General features: G+C 40.7%; 1 protein-coding gene across 1 annotated transcript in view; it reads right to left on the bottom strand.

The window, feature by feature from the left end:
- The window catches only part of NR3C1 (nuclear receptor subfamily 3 group C member 1), a 97458-nt gene that overhangs the window by 57454 nt on the left and 20848 nt on the right, over positions 1-19156 (bottom strand). The gene's annotated exons all lie outside the window — the stretch shown is intronic.

Consider the following 19156-nt stretch of genomic DNA (forward strand, 5'->3'; position numbering starts at 1 on the left):
AATTAAATTATTATTATTATTAATAATAATAATAATAATAATAATAATAATAATAATAATAATAATAATAATAATAATAATAATAATAATAATAATAATAATAATGGTAAAAACTCTCACTTGCGTTAAACTTGCTAATGTCTTATAATCTAGTAAAATTTGAGCATATGAGAGCTGTATATGTCATTATTAAATATTAGCAGCAAAGGCCATTGCGGGGGAGATACAATGAGCCCTAGCAAACAGTGGAGGAGAAACCATCTCCCCCTGCAGTGGGCTTTACCAGGACTGTAGAAGCCCCTCCTGCTTCTGGCGCAATGCTTGCCACCTACCTGGTTCTGAGTGGCTTGGAGGTGGGAGAGATTGGACACGGGTGGCTTGGGGTAGGTGGGAAGATTAGGATAGGGGAAGGGTGGCCTGGGATGGGGGGGAGGGTGGCAAGATGGGGCTTGGGGTGAGGGAGGATGGAACAGAGTGGCTTCAAGTGGTGGGGGGTTGGAGGGTGAGGTCTGGGATGTGCGGAGGGTGTAAATGTGAGGCTTGAGATGGGGGAGAGTTAGAAGGTGAGTACTGCTGTGGGAAGGTGGAGCTTGGGGTGGGGGAGGATAGAATGGAGTGATGTAGGTTGGCAAGAGGGTTGTTAAGGTGAGGCTTGGGGTGGCAGGAGAACTGGAAGGTGAGACTTGGGGCAAGGGGAGTGTGCAATGGGGATGCTTGGGGTGGGGGAGGCGGTAGGGCTTCTGCGGCCTGCAGAACAGCTGTTCTGTGGGCTGGGTTGGCTTTTGGGGGTGAAGGGAGAAGCAAGGGGTTTCTGGGGGCCCATGGAGCAGTGGCATGAGTCCTGCTCCCACATTTGGTGGAGGTTTCATCATTGCAACATTCCATTTCCTTAGCCATTTATTGTTTAGGATTTCGAAAACCATGCTCTTTGCCTACTGAACTATGTGCATCAGTATAATTGTTTATTGATACAGTGAATATCTGTGTGAATTGCACAATATCCTTTGACAGAAAATGAACGCTCTATCTGCAGAGATCTTTCATTTATGACTCATTATGAACTACTCCTTTCTGTCACTTTTAACATGCATTGAAATACTGGGGCTAGCCCAGTATTATTCTTGTTGCAGGGTGGTTCCTAAAGCACAGAGAAACTAAAAATGGCTGGGGTGTCAAACATTAAATTTAGAAGAACATTTCCAGGTTTCTGTCCATTCTAAGGAAGTGACAGTAGTACAAAAGAACAGGCTAATATCATTAGATATACTGAGCTAGCAACCCCATCCAAAGTGTACAAGCTATTTTTATTCTTAAAACCTTTTAAAAACCTTTGGGCAAAATCGTGTGTTAATAAATCTTCTGTCAACTGACCCAGCCTTCTTCTGTGTGTTCAATGATGTTTTGCTATTTATGCTTATATTTGGGAGAGCACTGATGGTCATTTACTTCAAATCAAATTTGCATTTAGAGCTCTTAGGTCATTCACTGTCAAGAAGGGGTAGAGACCAATGCTTTCACCACCTTTATATACTAAGTAACTTCAAATGTATAACTGGAGATTTATAGTTGTGGGTGCGGGGAGTTAAATCCTTCTCTCTCCTCACTTCATTTCTCACCAGGTTTGTACACATCGATGAAGCCTTTAGGCCAGGCTGTCCATGCTAATATTGCAAGGCAACAAGATGCAACTAAACTATCCAGGAAGCACCGCCAGACTGAGAAATGCAAAATGACATGCAAAATGCTTCTCAAGACCACACATTCCCATGTGCCACTTATACCTAGCTGCAGCCTAAGATGGAAAGCAGTCTAGGTCTTATTATTCAGGTTTACAGGTCAAAAGTTGTTGCTTGTTCTTTCCCTTACCTGCGTGCAGAACTGGAATAATTTTCCCAGTGCGCCAAAAGAGGTAAGGATAGCTATTCAGTATCAGTGGTAAGAATTGTGATAGGAACTCAACAATTTGCTTGACTGAATGCTAAATTAACTGTAAACTATACAACACTATAGCATGAAAATTTGGGCTAGAATAGAAAACCTGTTGGTTCTTAAAGCACCACGCCTGTTTATTTTTGCTGCAACTAACACTACTATCCTGTCGGACTTACTGACATAGGGAACACAACATTTTTATTTAGTAGCATCCTTGTATAGAAGTGCATTCTTCTATACTCTTCCACTAATGGATTAAAGTAAAATTATATATTCATTTGCCATTTGCTGGAACTTCTTTGTCGTAGAATGCTTCACTTGGGTCCTAGTGCCTACCTAGTTCTGTTCCCTCACCCCCCACAGTTCGAACACAAAAATAAAAATATTTGCCTTCACAACTTTGTTGGGGATTGAGGAATAGCCCAGGGAGAGGCAACTTACAGGGCTATGTAAATTTTCCTACAGAGCCTCCTGGGCAACTGCCTTGGCCTCCCTTGCCAGAACACATCAGGGCTGAGCTCCATGGAAGTTCACACACTCACACAAAATAAACCAGGAGAAGTTGGATCCCAGCAGAAAAAAATGTCAATGTGCAGGCAGGAATATATGATGGCCTGCCCCTAAGCCATTTTACAAGCAGGAACGTATGGTTCCATGATCCCAACCCATTTTCAGTGCAATCCTATGCAGAATTACTCCAGTATAAGTCTAGGAATCAAAGAAATAAACCAGGAAACAGAAAGACAGAACAGAATGGCAAAGGACAAAAAGGAGGCGTCCTCCCTCCCTGGCCACAGGCTCAAACAGAATGACAATCAAAGGGAGCCAGGATAAGTCCTATGTGGAGGCTCCCTGCACATCCAGGGAGAGGGTGAGGAACACATGACCAACAGAAGTATTGGAGAAGTCAGATTTGGGAACAGATGACGCAGTTTGCAAAAGGCAAATATTGCTGACAGTCATTCAATGCACTATAAATGCTCTTGTATCAAAGTACTATATTTAATAATGCACAGAATAATGGTTTTGACAAAGGTAGCCCTTAAAAATGAATGTCAACTCTCACATTCATTCAGGACTATTTTCTAATGTGGAAGCATACTATTTTCTCTGCTGCCACACCAGAGCTGACCACATATCAGTCTTTCAGAGGTAAAGAGTATAATTTGTTTCCAAACCTTGAAACATTGTGTTCAAATAATTGCAGAGGGACAGAAAATATTTCCCCATTGCAGCCAAAATTACAAAAGAGGTATTGTAGCACATTAAACCCATGCAGCATTAGCTTTTGTGGGACACAGCCCACAGGGCTCATGGTTCTATACCACAATCAATCTGTTAAATGTAAGGTGTCACAAGACACTTGCTATTTAATTAATGATAATTTTAAAGAACAGACTTCACAGTGCCACAACACAGAGATGAAGAGTTCTATGTTCCATTGCTTTTTGACATTTGAAAGTTGTTTAATCTCAAGCATGCCTTTGAATACAAGTAACACTTTCTAAATTTCTGAAATATTTTGAATGGTGTTCTTTTTCTTTTTAACAGAGCACCACCTTATACAGCTGATGAGGTTGCCAGAGGGCATTTAAATCTGACTTGTGTAAAACTCGAACTGCCCAAAATAATCTTACAGAAATCTCTGGAAGAGCATTACACTGTGAATAATTAACATAATTCATTTACCAAAACAATTAAACATAGTTTGAATATACTGTCTCAGGCTACATGATTACAAACCAATCCTTATTTTATGATGAATAACCTTTGGACTATAATATATATTAAATAGAAAACTGTTCATCTTCAGATAGATTTTTTTCCTCAAAAAGCATTATTTTAAAAAAACTTACTTGATTTTATTTTTTTAAATATTGATTTTTATTTATACTGAAACAAACTATTCTATAATATACTTAGTACAACAACACTTGGAATGGTACATATTTGATTAGCAGAGTTGTTACATCATCTAGTACTTAGTCTCAGTAGCTACCTTCAAAACGATAGCAGCTTTTTGTGTGATATGTACATTCTCCCCACCAAAAAAGAACAAACACAGGAAAGCTTTTACCGTATATATTGCGTATAAGCCGAGTTTTTCAGCCCTGTTTTAAGGCAGAAAAATGCCCCCTTGGCTTATACACGAGTCATCGCTTACCAGCAATCACAAGTGCATGTTGCTGCCCTCCCCAGAGGGCGAAGGGGAAACCCTCGCAGCCAGCGGGCTCTTCAGGCCTCTGCCCAGACTGGGGGCGTGGCCTGGGACGACCTCCCTGCAGCTGCACAAGCCGCTTGTTGCTGCCCTCCTGGAAGGGTGAAGGGGGAACCCCGAGGCACTGGGCTGGCTGGGCTTCCTCAAACCCCAGCTGGGAGGCAGAGGGAGCTCTTTATTTGGGCAGTGACATCAGGGGGAGTCACTGCCCAAATAAGGAGCTCTCTCTGCCTGCCGGCTGGCTGGGCTTCCTCAAACCCCAGCTTCCCACCCTCGGTTTATACGTGAGTCAATAAGTTTCCCCAGGTTTTGGTAGTAAAATTAGGTGCCTCGGCTTATACATGGGTTGGCTTATACATGAGTATATACGGTATATTAACATGTTGTAAAATTTTGCCATCAGAAATCATACATTACGAGAGGTTGTGATTAACATCTTAAATCTGCATAATGTAGCCACTTCCAATATATAGCTTGGACAATTACATCACTTCTTCAGGCTCATCAGCCTTATAAAACATCTACATTCTGGGGATGACATCCTGTTTTCATCTTTATCTTTTAGCCATTTCAGAATTTTCATCTGAAAAACACTACTTAATATATTACCCTCACAATATTTTGAAAGGATAAAAATCTTGAATTCCAAATATTTGAAAAGCTACATTTTTATGCTAGGATAAAGTTTATACACGAGCAAGGCTGGGTGACTGGGTGACTGACTCAGGGATGCAAATAACAACTCACATCCATACCTGAGGACAGACATAATTATCCTCAGGTCAACATGTGCTGACTTTTAAGGTAGCCAAGAAATAAAACTGAACCAAACCCATATTTTTAAAAAATACAAAAAAATTAAGGTTTTTACTTCTCAAAATTTTGATTGCAGTAAGTATCTTTTAAAAAAAATAATCTGGTTTAGAAAGGAAACCTATTATTATAGTCTATTTATTATAAGATAGTATAAGGTAGTTGGGCCAAAGGACTATTATGTCACAGGCACAATACTGACAACCTAAAACTCATATTGTACGAGCAATTTTGCTGTATACTTCCAAGCATCTGAACTTTGCAACGTGCTTAGCTCTCAAATATTTTTACCTTGCCTGATAAAAAAAACCCTAGCTTCCAAGATGGTTTATTTGATTTAAAGTTAAATAATACTATGATTACAACCATAAAATAAAAGGAACCATAAAAATAGAAAAGTTAGGAAGCAGATTACCAATACCATCAATCAACTGTATGCATGTTATTAAAACCACAAGTAAACAGGGCAAATATTTCCTGATTGTTATAGGGTAACAAAGAAGCTAAATGAATTTCTCTGACTTTATAAGTCAAAATAGCACTTTCAATTGTGTCCCAAAAAAACAAGTCAATAAAATCTTTATGCATTAAGGAAATATGACTCCCTCATCAAATCTCAATTAAAACTCTAGCTTCAAAATCAGTATGATTTCTGTAAATACTTTTCAAATTCAAAGACAACACACAACTGGTGTATCAACGCATCCATTTACAATGCTGGTTGTATACCCCGAGCTGTAAAAGTGGTCTAAATTTTCATCTTCATAGTCTGACAGATCACTTAACAACAAAACTTCCATTTCATATGGATTAAATGTCAGCTTGTTAACCCTTGCCTAACCCACTGCTGACTCCAGGATAACCTGTTCAGGATATTCAAAGCCAATGGTGGCTCAGATTTCTGGGGGAAAGGCAGGCCTATCAACAGAGGAGAAATAATAATAAATGCCACCTGCATATTGATGACACTTTACTTTCAATCTGCAGATGACGATCCTAAGTATTTATGACTACCAACTTCACAACACAGACCTTGATTTTTCATTTCTAGTGATTCATATGATAACTGCCACTTCTTCCATCTGTACATTTTCTGACACCTGTTACAGCCCTATCATGTGCATGCTAATTTGGAAGTAGGTCCTACTTTGCTCAGAGTTCCAAATAAGCAAGCAGAGAACTGCAGGGTTATTTTGCAAGTATGTCATCTTGCATTTGCACAGAAACAAACAAAAATATGTCTGCTACCTCTATGTTATATTCTGCAGAGCAAAAGGCATATTGGGCTCCATATTGAGGGCATATTGAGCCCATCAGGGGAGGGCGGCTAATTAAGTTCTCTCTCTCTCTCTCTCTCTCTCACACACACACACACACACACACACACACACACACACACACACCCCCCAAACATCCAGCCTTGTGCCTTATGCACAATATTTATGTATTTAAACAGTCTTTATTTTTTGGGGGGGAAGCACTTTACGGCTTGTAGTACAGCCTTCACTCACTTACACATGGGGAAATGGGTTGTATAGCCCCACCCCCACCAAGTTTAACACAATATCATGATCATAATCCAGGAATAGTGCACTTTTTAAGAGCTTTCATTTTTTTATTATTAAAAACAATATGTCTACTACAAAAGGATTGTGCAGTATTTACCTCCAGTAGGCTAAGATAAAGAGTACTCTAAAAGTTCAGAGATCAATTTATGTAGATAAGTCAAAGTTGCCCAACACCATTTTCTTTGTTAATGATTTGTCAGAGTCTATCAAACACAAGGTCCAAACTTATTAAAAAGGAGAGTGAAAGTTTGAGTGTTAAAAGGAAGCATATAATTTTGATGCCAAATTGTAATTTCAAAAAGTACTGTTTCGCCAATTGATGGAATGAAAAACACACAAATATCCTTAATTATAAGTATGTTTGTTGACAGTTCCATGAAGAAACTGAGAAAGAATAATGCATGTCAAAATTTATGATTAAACCATAGCTTTACACAGAGACAACTGTCAATGGAACTCGTAGGCATTCCACATACCCTGTGTAAAACAGGAGCATAGTAAGTCAGCTATCTTTGAAAGATTCTGCAGAAGCAATTTTCAGAGTCTTCCATAATGTCTACTTTTTTATCTACCAGGAACACACTTGTCTGCTGGTGTTTTGTAGCCAAGTACTTCAGGACACGTTCCTAATAATACACCCACTAAAACACACTGATATTACAAACAGAGCAAGTCTGTAGTTCATCTGAACAAGCACATCTAGATACATAAAGCTTTCATTTGAAGTGGGAGTTTTAATAATGCGTCCAGACTTTTGCTCCTACCATATTTTCTACTCTTGGCAGAGATAATTAAAGTTTTGAGAAGTAAACATATCAAATTATAATCACAACTCAATTCAAAGGATAAAATGCTGCTTGCATTGTGAACTCTGTTTAATAACATGACCTTCCTGTTTCATTGAATGAGACAGTAATGACTACATATGGGTATGTTCTTAAGTTTTCTATATGGAAGTTCCATTTAAACTACACAAAGAAAGCACCATGTGCTCTCTTTACAGAAATTTTTACACACCTTAAATAGATTATGTTGATTATATTCTGATGTCCACAGAGGTTTGTGGGTTAAATCCCCAAATAAAATTAAAAAGAGGTCTGGTATAGTTCAATCAATATATGGCCCATCAGATACAAAGCCCTTCATGGCTCTGTGCCCTCATATTGGCAAGATCTCCTCTCTTCCTATCTTTAATATGACAACTTTGTTAATCTGAACAGGGACTTTTGAAAGTGGCATCCCGAGATCAGAAACTGCCACCCCAAGATGAGAAACTGCTCATACACAAGCATTTCGTTGTAAACCCAACTTTGTGCAAAGCAAAGGTGGTCAAGGCGGCTCCCACATGTCTGTTGTTCTGCAAACCTTATAAAACAGATTTGTTCACGAGAGCATTTTTATAAAGGTGACAGGGCTGTATCTACTATATAACTGAGCAGTGTCTTCCCAACGACAAAACAGAAAAAGCAAAGGACTCTGTGAGATGTAGTTGGGAAGAGTGCCATTTCTCACGTACACAGGGGCTGACAGGGCTACAACTCCCAGACTCCTCCTCACTCAGCCAGTAACACTTCTTAAAGCTCTGGGGTCCTCACCCAGCTGTCCTATTCCTTGCCAGAGCCAACTCCCAAGTAAGTCAGCAGCGAGCCCGGCCCCAGCAGCCAAGACTGAACAGGCCACCCTGACCCAGGCTGCTTAGGGAGAAAAGGTAGACCTCACCACTCATGGGACGGCTCCAGCTGAGGCAGAGAGAGAGAGAGGAACTGTGTGGGGAGAGGCCTTACCATGCCCCCCCCCCCCCGAGCATTCTAGGCAAGCTTCTAAGAATTGTGGTTAGGGAGAGAGAAAGTGATAATTGGAGCAGGAGCAGAAAACAAAAGAGTATGGTAGGTGGCCAGAAAGAGAGAATGAAAGATGGGGTAGGGTGGCAGAAACAGAGAATAGAGAGTAGAAAAAGAGAGTTGGAATAAGTGTGCAGACAGAGAGAACTGGGGGTGCAGAAAGAGAGCTGGGGTAGAAGGAAGAAAGTTAAAAACAGAGCTGGGGTAGTGGGACAGAGAGAGCTGGGGTAGGGGCCAGAGAGAGAAATGGGGGTAGCGGCACAAAAATAAAGATGATTAAGAGAAGTAGTGACAGGATGAAGAGTAAGAGGCACAGAAGGGGGAGAACAGAAGAAAAAAGTGGGAGTAATGTCCTCCCTAGTCCCCATCTCCAGATTTTGACTTGCTACAGCCCATTAAATTTTTTTCATACAACAGGCTCCCCATCTTCACAGGCACCCTGCTGGCTCCCCCCTCCTTTGCAAAGTCAGTATCCAGTTTGCAAACAAGTGGGAGGTTGCATATGAAGATGGGGAGAACAGCTGCCCCTCCATGGCAAAGCTGGAATTTGGAGGAGTGCAATTTGAGTTTTTACCAGGCAGCATTTCCTTTAGATATGCCCTGTCCACCTCTCTTGCCCTGGGAGGATTAAATTTTTACAGCCTGTTGTATTTTTTTGCACAATGGACTTTATTGCTAGTGAAAATTTAATTGTTCAAGAAATGTTCCAAGAAAACAGCCCTGTGACCTAACTACGGTTTATGGTAAATGTTATCTGTTGTTATGTGCATTATTTTGTTCTCAATGTAACATATTTCTCCTTATGTAATACCATTTATTTTTCTTTAACATCTCATGATTAATTCTTATGCTTTGTTCAGCTTTCTACAATCCCATTCAAACAGCACTGCTCATTAGAAGAAGAAAAGGGATTCTATACCCTACTTTTCTCTACCTTTAAGGAGTCTCAAAATGTCTTACAATTGTATTCCCTTCCCCTATCCAAAACTGGAACCTTGTGAGATAGGTGGGCTGAAAGAGTTCGGAGACAACTTTGACTAGCCCAAGGTTACCCAGCAGGCTTCATGTGGAAAAGTGGGGGGGGGGGACCCATTTCATCAGATTAAAGTCCGCCACATGTTGAGGAGTGGGAAATCTAATCCAGTTCTCCAGATTAGAGTTTGCTGCTGTTAACCACTACATCATGATGGCTCTAACAGATGTCCCATCTTATTGATTGCTTGACTTGCTTATGTGATTATTTATTTATTTATTGTTTCGATTTATAAACCGCCCCATCCCCTGGGGGCTCTTAAATTAAAAATAAAATCTCAGCTGCTGTTGCCAGGATATGCAGGGGAAAATGAAGTGGTAGGTAGTGTATACTCATGATCTCTACCCAGTTTATGTAGATCTCTACCCGGTTTATGTGTATACTCATAATCTCTACTCTACTCAGCTTTTCCCACAGATGTCCTGAATACATTTCCCTTGACAGGTGACCCCCACTAAAACAATAGGTCAAGATACTTTCTGTAGTTATCTGGACTTGAATAATTTCACATTGGTTATCCCTTGATAGGACTGGTTTTATAGATCGACAAGGGCATGATGTTAACCCTCAGATTGAATTACTTCTTAATGCCATACTAATATTGAAAGAAGAAACAGTTGGAGAGGATTCGCATGGTATGTTGCTCACTATGCAGAAATAATATAGGAAAGGAGGGAAAGAAGAATATCTATCATCTGTGCACTATCTCTGCTGAAAATTGCTTTTCCCCTTAGGTACTATATAAAGCTCAGGCCCAGCCAAGGGAATGAGACCTGGGGTGCGGAAAGATAAAAATCAAAGGGTTCCTGTCTTTTGATTCTTAGACCTGTAGCTTGTGACTTCAATCTCGCCAGTCAAGGAATCCAGAACGAATCTGAGCTGCACTTTTCCCCCATTTGCTTTGCAGTAGCATATGTATTATTTTTCTTAAAAGCAACTTCCAGCCTTTCTGAAGAAAAGCAGGATATAAATAAATGGAAGGAAATTTAGCAAGGAAATGTATAGTAGTCTATTTTGTTTTCACAACTTGCTCAACAGACTTTTCTGAACTTTTTCCATGCAAAAATGACCTTGTCTCAAGTTGAATCAATCACTACACTAGCTAAAAGATACACAGAAATGGATCCTGAATGCTCTTCTGAATGCTGACTGTGAACCACTGTTACCTCAGGCATTTCACCACGAAGGTTATGTCCCTGTATGCCTGCTCCTTGGATGATGTTGACGCTGTTAGATCATCAAGGTAGGAATGAAAGAGTACTCCCCAAAAGTAATACCGAGCTATCAGGACTAACATGGCTCTGGAAAAAACCCATGGAGTGTTGTTCAGTAGTGCCTTGAACTCACAATGCATGACCACATATGTGAACCTCATATATCTGTGATGACACAAAGATTGTTGAGGCCGAGGGAGGCCATATAAGTGTATACATGTCTCTAGCAATTAGCATGTTCATTTTGAAGTGTGTTTCTAAAGAGCTTATTCACAGTTTAAAATCAGTATTGCACTTGAGGCACTGTTGCATAAAGACATAAGTAGGCTGAACATGGTGGCAAGATCTGGGTTGCCCACACTTAATGAAGTTGTGAGCGTTGGTCACATGAGTTCACACTAAGATTTCCTCTAATTCTGTTTTTTGAGAAAATAGTTAAATGTGCACAATACAATAAACATGTATAATGTTGTTTTGATTAGTTATTGTATCATGTTTCCACAGTGCCATTGCAGCAATTCAAATAACTGAAGAAGTATCTCTGTAAGCAAAATTACAGAATTCCCTCCTCAGGGAGAATTTCAGTCATATAAAGTTGCACTTATGTTAAGTCTCAGAACCTTAAGCCACTAAACAGACTCTGAAGTGTTGACCAGCCATGTTTATTGATGAGGTATAGAAGCACCACACTTGGCAAAGCCAGTTCTGACAAAACTGGCATTCACAGTCCCCTTTATTCCCCGCTGAAAGCCCCCCTCCTGATTTTCCAAGAATTTGGAAAAAACAGTCTTTGGAGACAAGGCACCCCAAGGTCAGTGGCAGATAGTGAGAGAGCCACCTGGCTTCCTACCCCATTAGATAATGAGTAATTCTTTTCTCATGGGTTAGAGGTGCCAAGGAAGTCTAGTTTCCTACAAAGCGTGTGAAGATCAAGGAACGAATGAACAGACAGCAGTGGTTACATATAGCAGCCTGGTTACATATATCTCTTGAGCAGTATTGGTTTTTTTATTTCAATCAGTTACATGGAGTTAGGAATGCATCTCAATCACCCAGATAACATCCCCCTGACAACTTATAAGTAGTCTAGGTTCAATTATTAAGAAAGTTGCCATTCTACCGTAAAAATATTTTCTCTTCATTTTCCATCATACATTTTTAACAGTAATCTAGTTTTAATGACTCATAAGTATATAGAACTATTCCTGTGAGAAGCAGAAGCTTGACCCTCAACTGGTTACAGCAGGAGGAAAACTGATGTTTGTCGCCATGGAAAGTTTCATTATAAAATTTATTTACACAAAACAGCATGCAAATTATTGGAGAATTTACAAAGAGAAACCAGCAATTACTGCTTTGCAGGTAGACAGTTCACAGTTAAGTCGAAGAGACACCTCACATATACAGATGTTAGATTCCTTCATAAAGCTGAAGATCTAGGAAGGATCAATAAAAAAGAGCGGGACTGAAAGACATAGTATTTGTTGAAAATAATGTCAAAATCAACATGTGGTCTGTGGTCTGATAAGGGTTGGGGCCTCTGCAACACAGGGGCTGAGATACTAAAATACCTACTCTTTTTGTTATATTGAATACATTATTATTTGTACAAGCAGGATTGTGCTATGTAGTGCAGAATATATGCACACTTCTAAAGTAAGCTCAAAATAGTGACCCAGGAGAAACAGTTTTCACAGGTACTAAAGTTCAGTTGCATGCTTAAAACAGCACTGTAGGCTGGCTATCAAAGAAGTAGTGGAGTTGCTACCTGGACTTGTAGAAATGCTGAACTTTTAAAACACAGATCACAAATTCAAAATGTGCTCCAGGAGAGTCTGTAGAAAAGACAGCATAAAGAGGAAAATCCCATTTGTGTTACAGATTCTCTAGTAATCTGCTGACTCATGCCATGTAATTATTTTATGATTGTGAGCATATGCAGGAAATGACTGGCATTTCCTAATGAAGTTTTTGACAAGCAGCAAAGCTGGCTTGCAGCAGGGCAAACTTGGACTTCAAGGCTAAAAGCTGCATTTACCAGTTCATTAACAATATTATAAGAGTTAGCATGCTCAAACACTGCACATTCATAGCTTATTAAATGCCAAACGCTATGACTCCTCCTTAAGAAGACAGGAGATAAATATATACACAGCTTCAGGATAGATTTCAGTTTTCAGATACTGCACAGATCTTATTAAGGATTTATAAGTTTAGTAACATAGGTTTTGCAGCGATTTTTCTTCAGATGGTACAGTTTCTGGTGTTTCTGGGTAATGGATCATCACAGGATCCTAACAGGCTTTCACAAAGTACCCACACACAGCCTTGACTTAGATACCCAAAACAAACATAAAATTATCTCTTAAAGCATAATATACCAGACGGGATCCATCTAGAGAGTATATAACCCTTCACAAACTGGTCCAGGAATAATTCATCTTCCTCAGAAGATCTATTTCTATCCATTTATGGCCACTTGTGGAAAGTCTAGTTATGGCCACTTGTGGAAAGTCTCAGCTCTTCCATCTCTGCCTTGGCCTATCAATAAACAACCAGTTCTCCTTGTCTTAGTATTATTTGCTTTATCAGCTCAGGCTGACACCATATAACCAATCAGATTCTTCACACTGACAGATATACCCCCTCAGAGTAGATATGTTTTGACATACAGTTGATTATATGTTCACTCATAGGAATCAGAATCCAAAAGCAAACTTTCCTGTCAGAGAGATATCCTCCTCTCTCTCTCTGAGGCATCCAGTTGCTACACCAATCAGAGTGCGGGTTAGCATACTCTGTCAGGGTGATTTCCCTGCTCCTAAGGAGTTTATTCCTCACTCTGAAATGTAAAGAACATTTTTCTATACTCTTATACTGAGTAGTCTGTTACACTCCCGGCTAATGACTACCATTTCCAAAGGAAGGAATTCTCAACTGCTATGATTCAGTGACGTATGCATACTGAATATAGTGAAAGGTGATCCACAGTTTAAAGTTATGTGATCACAGATAATAATAAATCAGTCTTTGATTTTAACAGTTGCTTTTGACACAGCCGTATTCAAAAATATAATGCCAATGGTTTGAACTGGATGACTAGGACACTGATAATATTACCATCATCTATATACTAATAAAAGTTGGCCAAATCTGAGGATGCTTATGTCCAAAGACTGAAATGCTTAATGGGGAAGATGGCTCTTTCCACAAACGGGAGCAACATCTCAAGTTTGCAGAAAAATCTGAAATCTAAAAAAGTACATGGGGGGAGGGTTAAAACAGAGGGCCTGTAGCTTTAAGTAAGCGAATTTCCTGAATGACCTCTGCAAGGTAACCACACATTCTAGACTTTGCTCTGTCAGTAAAAGAGGTGGAGGAGAGAAGGGCCCTTTACAGACCTATTTTGGTTTTTGAGGGGGGACTCATGGGGCCAGGCCTAGCTAGAGTTGTGAGCTCCAGGTTGGAAGATTTTATAGTGGAGTCTGAGGAGGCAGGGTTTGGGAAGGGGAGAGAACTCAGTCAGATACAAGGCCACAGAGACCATCCCCCAGAGTAGCCATTTTCTCTTGAGGACAAATCTTTGTCATCTAGAGTACAGTTGTAATTCTGAGAAATTTCCAGGACCCACCTGGAGTTTGGCAGTCCTAAGCCTGGCAGCAATCTCTGAATGACTGGATACAATCTGACTTGTGTGACTCAACTGGACCTACCTGATGGCTATTGTTCAGAATCAGCCCCCTATGAAAGCCATCATGGTGTAGTAGTTAGAGCTACACAGCAAGATCTGGGAGACCCAGGTTCAAATTCCCATCTTACTGATGATTTTGTACCAGTCATATGCTTTCAGTCTAACCTACCTCACAGGGTTGTTGAGAAGCTAAAAAAGGAAAGGAGAATAAGTAAGCTGCTGATAAATACTGTTGAAGGTGGGAGGCAGATAAAAGGTAGGTTCCCGAGTGACTGCGAAAGAATGAATGAAGCTGGAAAGGGCAGAGAATATGGGGGTTGCCAGGAAGAGAGAAATAGGAAATAGTGTAGCGGGTTTATTCAGAAAAATTATGTGCACCTCCCCCCCCCCTTACAAGTCCTTGAGGTTTCCCTACCATGCAAGTGGGTCTGCATAGTTTTTGTAGGTCAAGGCTGTTGGAGAGGAACTGAAGAAAGGGGGGGGGGGGAAATAAAGGTAGATTGGCTGTGAGTAGCAAGGAGAGAAGGTAGAAGTGGTGAGGCTTTGAGGCTGCCAGAGAAGGGGAAAAGGAAATGGGGGCGAGGTGAGATCCCACCCCATTTGTAGGTCTTTGATTCTTAGCCAGTGCTGCAAAAATATTTGGCATTTTGGTCTGTTTTGAAGGGAAGAGTTTCAGATTACAACAGACTCTAAATAATTAACGGAATCAAAAGAGAGCCCCTTTAGCAAGCAAAATTCCTTTGTCGTTGCAGAAAAGAGTGTGTTTCTTTGATTACACGAAACCCTTGCTAATCCCAGGTGCAGTCCTCTGAACAGTGAACACTGTTCCAGAAAAGGCCATTCAGGTGTGGCTTTTGGGAGAGTGGGATGGGGGAGTTCAAAAGCCTGCACCAGGTAGAATGTGACCAAAAAGCAAAACACTGCTTTTTATTCCAAGCTAATTTGCTGACAGAACTAAATATGATAAAAATTAGAGTTGTAGATGTGATGATCCATACACTTACATTAAGGGTATCATTTATTAAAGATGAATTTGGTCTGAATACTTTATGCATGTGCATAAACTGTTAAAATTATTTCCTCAAATTTGTACTGGAAACCCTTGATGGAGTATATAGACAAAACAGAAAAAATAAATTAGTGGTTTTGCAAATTAACAGCTCAATCCAAATAGGGGAGGGTTGAATGGCCACTGGAGTTGGCACGTCTGCCCTCCCATCTGACATAAGTGGCACTTATGCTAGCTAGGAGGCCAAACAGGGTGGCAGGTGGGTGATGCGGAGCCCCTTAATGCCCAACCCGCCTCTGGCCCCCGCTTCCACAGCTCTGCCAGCCTAACATGAAGACCAATGCAGCTGGTAGCATTCCAGAGGCATTCTCAGAGATGGAACTGACATTAATTGGCTCCCATCAGGCTTTGACTTTGGGAACGCCAGTGGAAGGGAAGATGGACTTACACCATCTCAGTTTTTTTCTGCCTCCCCCCCGGACAGAAATCCCCCTGGAGGCGGTGGAGTGGCACAGCGGCAGCCCCATCCCCAGCTGCTTCAGGCTGTGAGTTGGGCAGCAAAGACTGTTAAAATAAGAACCAATAGAGAAAAATGAGACTTTTTACTTGTAATGACATTAAATATTTGATTTTATCTAGATGCTTAATGATCAAGTGCTTAAAAAATTTTAAACTTTTATTTTTGTGCATGTTGGAAAGATTTGGAAGTACAAGTACAAATAAAAATTTTATGTAATCAAACAATTGTTTCGAGATTAGCAGGAAGTTCCTGTGCATGTGGGAGAAAGGTTTTCTATGGCAGTCATACAGCTTGAGGTAGGAAAATGAGAAAGCCACATGTGTTTGCTGTGGATTATTTTTCTTCTGTCGTAAGGTTTCTGCAAAATTATATTGTACAACTACCACTGGATACCAACAGCAGCAGCTAGGCACAGAATCACTTGATTAAAATTTCCACCACAAAGTGGGTTTTAATTTTTTCATTAATTTAATTTTTGCAGCTAGACAGTACTTATTTTATAAAAATGCCAAGATATTTAAGAGAATTTAAACAGTATGATTTACGTATAAGTAGAACGATTAAGTGTAATAAGAAATATGATTTAAGTATGTTTTGCATATTTTAGTTTGCGAATATTCCCCAATTAATGGAATACTACAAAGGCTTATGGCTTCATATCATACTGGAGAACACGAAGGGTGGGAATGAGGGTGGGGGTGGAGCAAAATCTACGCAAACAGACTTGGGCTATCTTTACCATTCAGCTGGCAACTTCCTGTTCTCTCTCACACACACTAAGATACCAGTATATCTTCTTTTGAAGTAGCAAAACCTAAGTATTAATTGTCCATAAACTATGTCTCATTTGTTGAGTCATGGGAAGTTGGTCAATTTGTCAGTGATTAACCTGCACTGAAAACCTGCTTACATGACCAGTCTAGTCATGCAACTATTACAACTTTAGAGTCACGACTCATATGTGGTTAGGAATCTGTCTCTTGATGAAGCCCACCATAAAGAAGTCTCCTCTCCTTTACAAGCTTCTGCACATCAGATGTCCCATTTGATGAAACTCATGTGTATTTTTAGATTCCCCTAGTATTAGAAAACCTAGCTAGATCCCAAAATATGAAGCTAGTTTTGTATCCATATATGAATTCTAAAAAAGTAAATTTCAAAATGTACTCATTTATGTAAAAGTACAATAGAGATTTACAATTTTCAAAACAAAAACAGACCATTGGATACTTACTGAGAAGGGTCATTCCCCTGGGAGATAGGAAGACATCTTGGTGGATGATTTCATACCCCATTCTCCGGGAGGCAGGAACTTCAATTTTTTCTAACTTCCTGTCTTTGCCGTAGACTCCATTTTGAGTCAGTATTTAACTGACAAAGCTGCTAAGAAAGGAACCTTAAACATACTACACAAAAACACAACCAGACAACAGTCTTAACTTATGAACTGTGATTTGAAACTATTTGGATTGGTCATGGAGATTATGAACTGTGATTTGAAACTATTTGGATTGGTCACAGATAGGAGGACCACTACTGGAAAACATGTCTATTAGGGAGGGCCAAGATGTCCTCCTATCCCCCAGGAGAAGGACCCTTCCCAGTAAGTATCCAATGGTCCGTTCTCCTGCAGGCGGAGGACAGCTTGGTGGGACCTCCTAGAGAAGTGTCCGCCAACAACGGAGGGTTAGACATGGTCCTCCAGTATGTGCTCCAGTACTCTCAGACCAAAGGCAGTCTGGGCAGCTGCCCATGACTGCAGATTGTAATGCTTAATGAATGACGACAGGGAAGACCATATTGCAGCTTTACAAATGTCTTCCACTGAAGCGTTGTTCCTAAGGGCTGTGTTGGTAGAAGCGAACCTAATGGAGTGTGTGGTGATCCCTGCAGAAATTAGTAGATTGATGGCTTTATGGGCCTTGATCATACAGGCCTTGAGAGTGGAACTAATCGCTGACATTTGATGACCAATATTTGGAGGCGAGACATTTATGAAGATGCTATCGGATTGACGAATCTATTCCGTCTGAATGATGAACACCTTAAGGGCCCTGTGGATGTTGAGGTTATGCCAAAGACGTTCTTTCGGATGGTTAGGTTGTGGGCAGAAGTTGGGTAGAACAATTTCTTGTCTCAGATGAAAATCGGAGCTGGCTTAAGAAGAAGAAGAGTTGGATTTATATCCCCTCTTTATTTCCTGTAAGGAGACTCAAAGGGGTTTACAAACTCCTTTCCCTTCCCCCCTCATAACAAACACCCTGTGAAGCAGGTGGGGCTGAGAGAGCTCAGAAGAACTGTGGCTAGCCCAAGGTCACCCAGCTGCGTGTGTTGGAATGTACAGGCTAATCTGAATTCTCCAGATAAGCCTCCACAGCTCAAGCGGCAGAGTGGGGAATCAAACCCGGTTTCTCCAGAGTACACCTGCTCTTAACCACTACGCTACTGCTGCTCCTTTAGATTTAAAGGTGGGGTCAGTTCTTGCTCCATTTGACAAAGGTCTTCCATGAAGAATTGTAAATTCTTACTGTGGCCTGTCTTCTAGAGGCCAACAGCGTAGAAGTCACCTTGTTAGAGTAACCTTTCCTCTTTTTAAGTTCTCCCTCTCAATAACCACGCAGTCAGTCAAAACCAGTCGGGGTTCAGATAAACTATTAGCTCCTTTAAAAGCAGGTCTGGAATCTGTGGTAGATGAAATGGTGGCCGAACGGCCATTTCCTGTATTACCAAGAACCACAGGCACCTCGGCCAGAAGGGAGCTATTAGGATTACTTCTGCTGTTTCCGTGATAATCTTCCATAGGAGTTTGGGAAGCACCGGAACTGGCGGGAAGGCATATAGTAGCTGTTGTGGCCAGGGGGCCATCAGTGCATCCGTGTCATAAAGCCTTTGGGTTGTAGTATCTCAACATGAATGACAGGATCTCGCTGTTCTCTCAGGTTGCGAAGAAGTCTATCTCCGATTCCCCAAACATCTGTGTGATTGTTTGGAACACCTGTTGGTTGATCATCAATTCTGCATCCGTCACTGCTTTCTGGCTCAGCCAGCCCGCTGCTACATTCAATTTCCCTTGAATGTGTTCTGCGTGAAGAGAAAGATGTTCTTCGGCCCGAAGTAAGATTCTGCGAACTTCCTGATGTAGTTGGGAAGATCGTAGGCCTCCTTGGTGATTGATGTAGGTCTTGGCAGGCACACTGTCAGTCCAAATTAGGACATGGTGATATCTGATGGAAGTCTGAAATTTTTGAAGGGCCAGGAAGATGGCCCAAACCTCTAGAACATTGATGGGAAGCTGAGATTCTGCGGGTGACCAAGTT

The sequence above is a fragment of the Sphaerodactylus townsendi genome, linkage group LG03 (genome assembly GCF_021028975.2).
Source record: "Sphaerodactylus townsendi isolate TG3544 linkage group LG03, MPM_Stown_v2.3, whole genome shotgun sequence".
Lineage (NCBI taxonomy): Eukaryota > Metazoa > Chordata > Lepidosauria > Squamata > Sphaerodactylidae > Sphaerodactylus > Sphaerodactylus townsendi.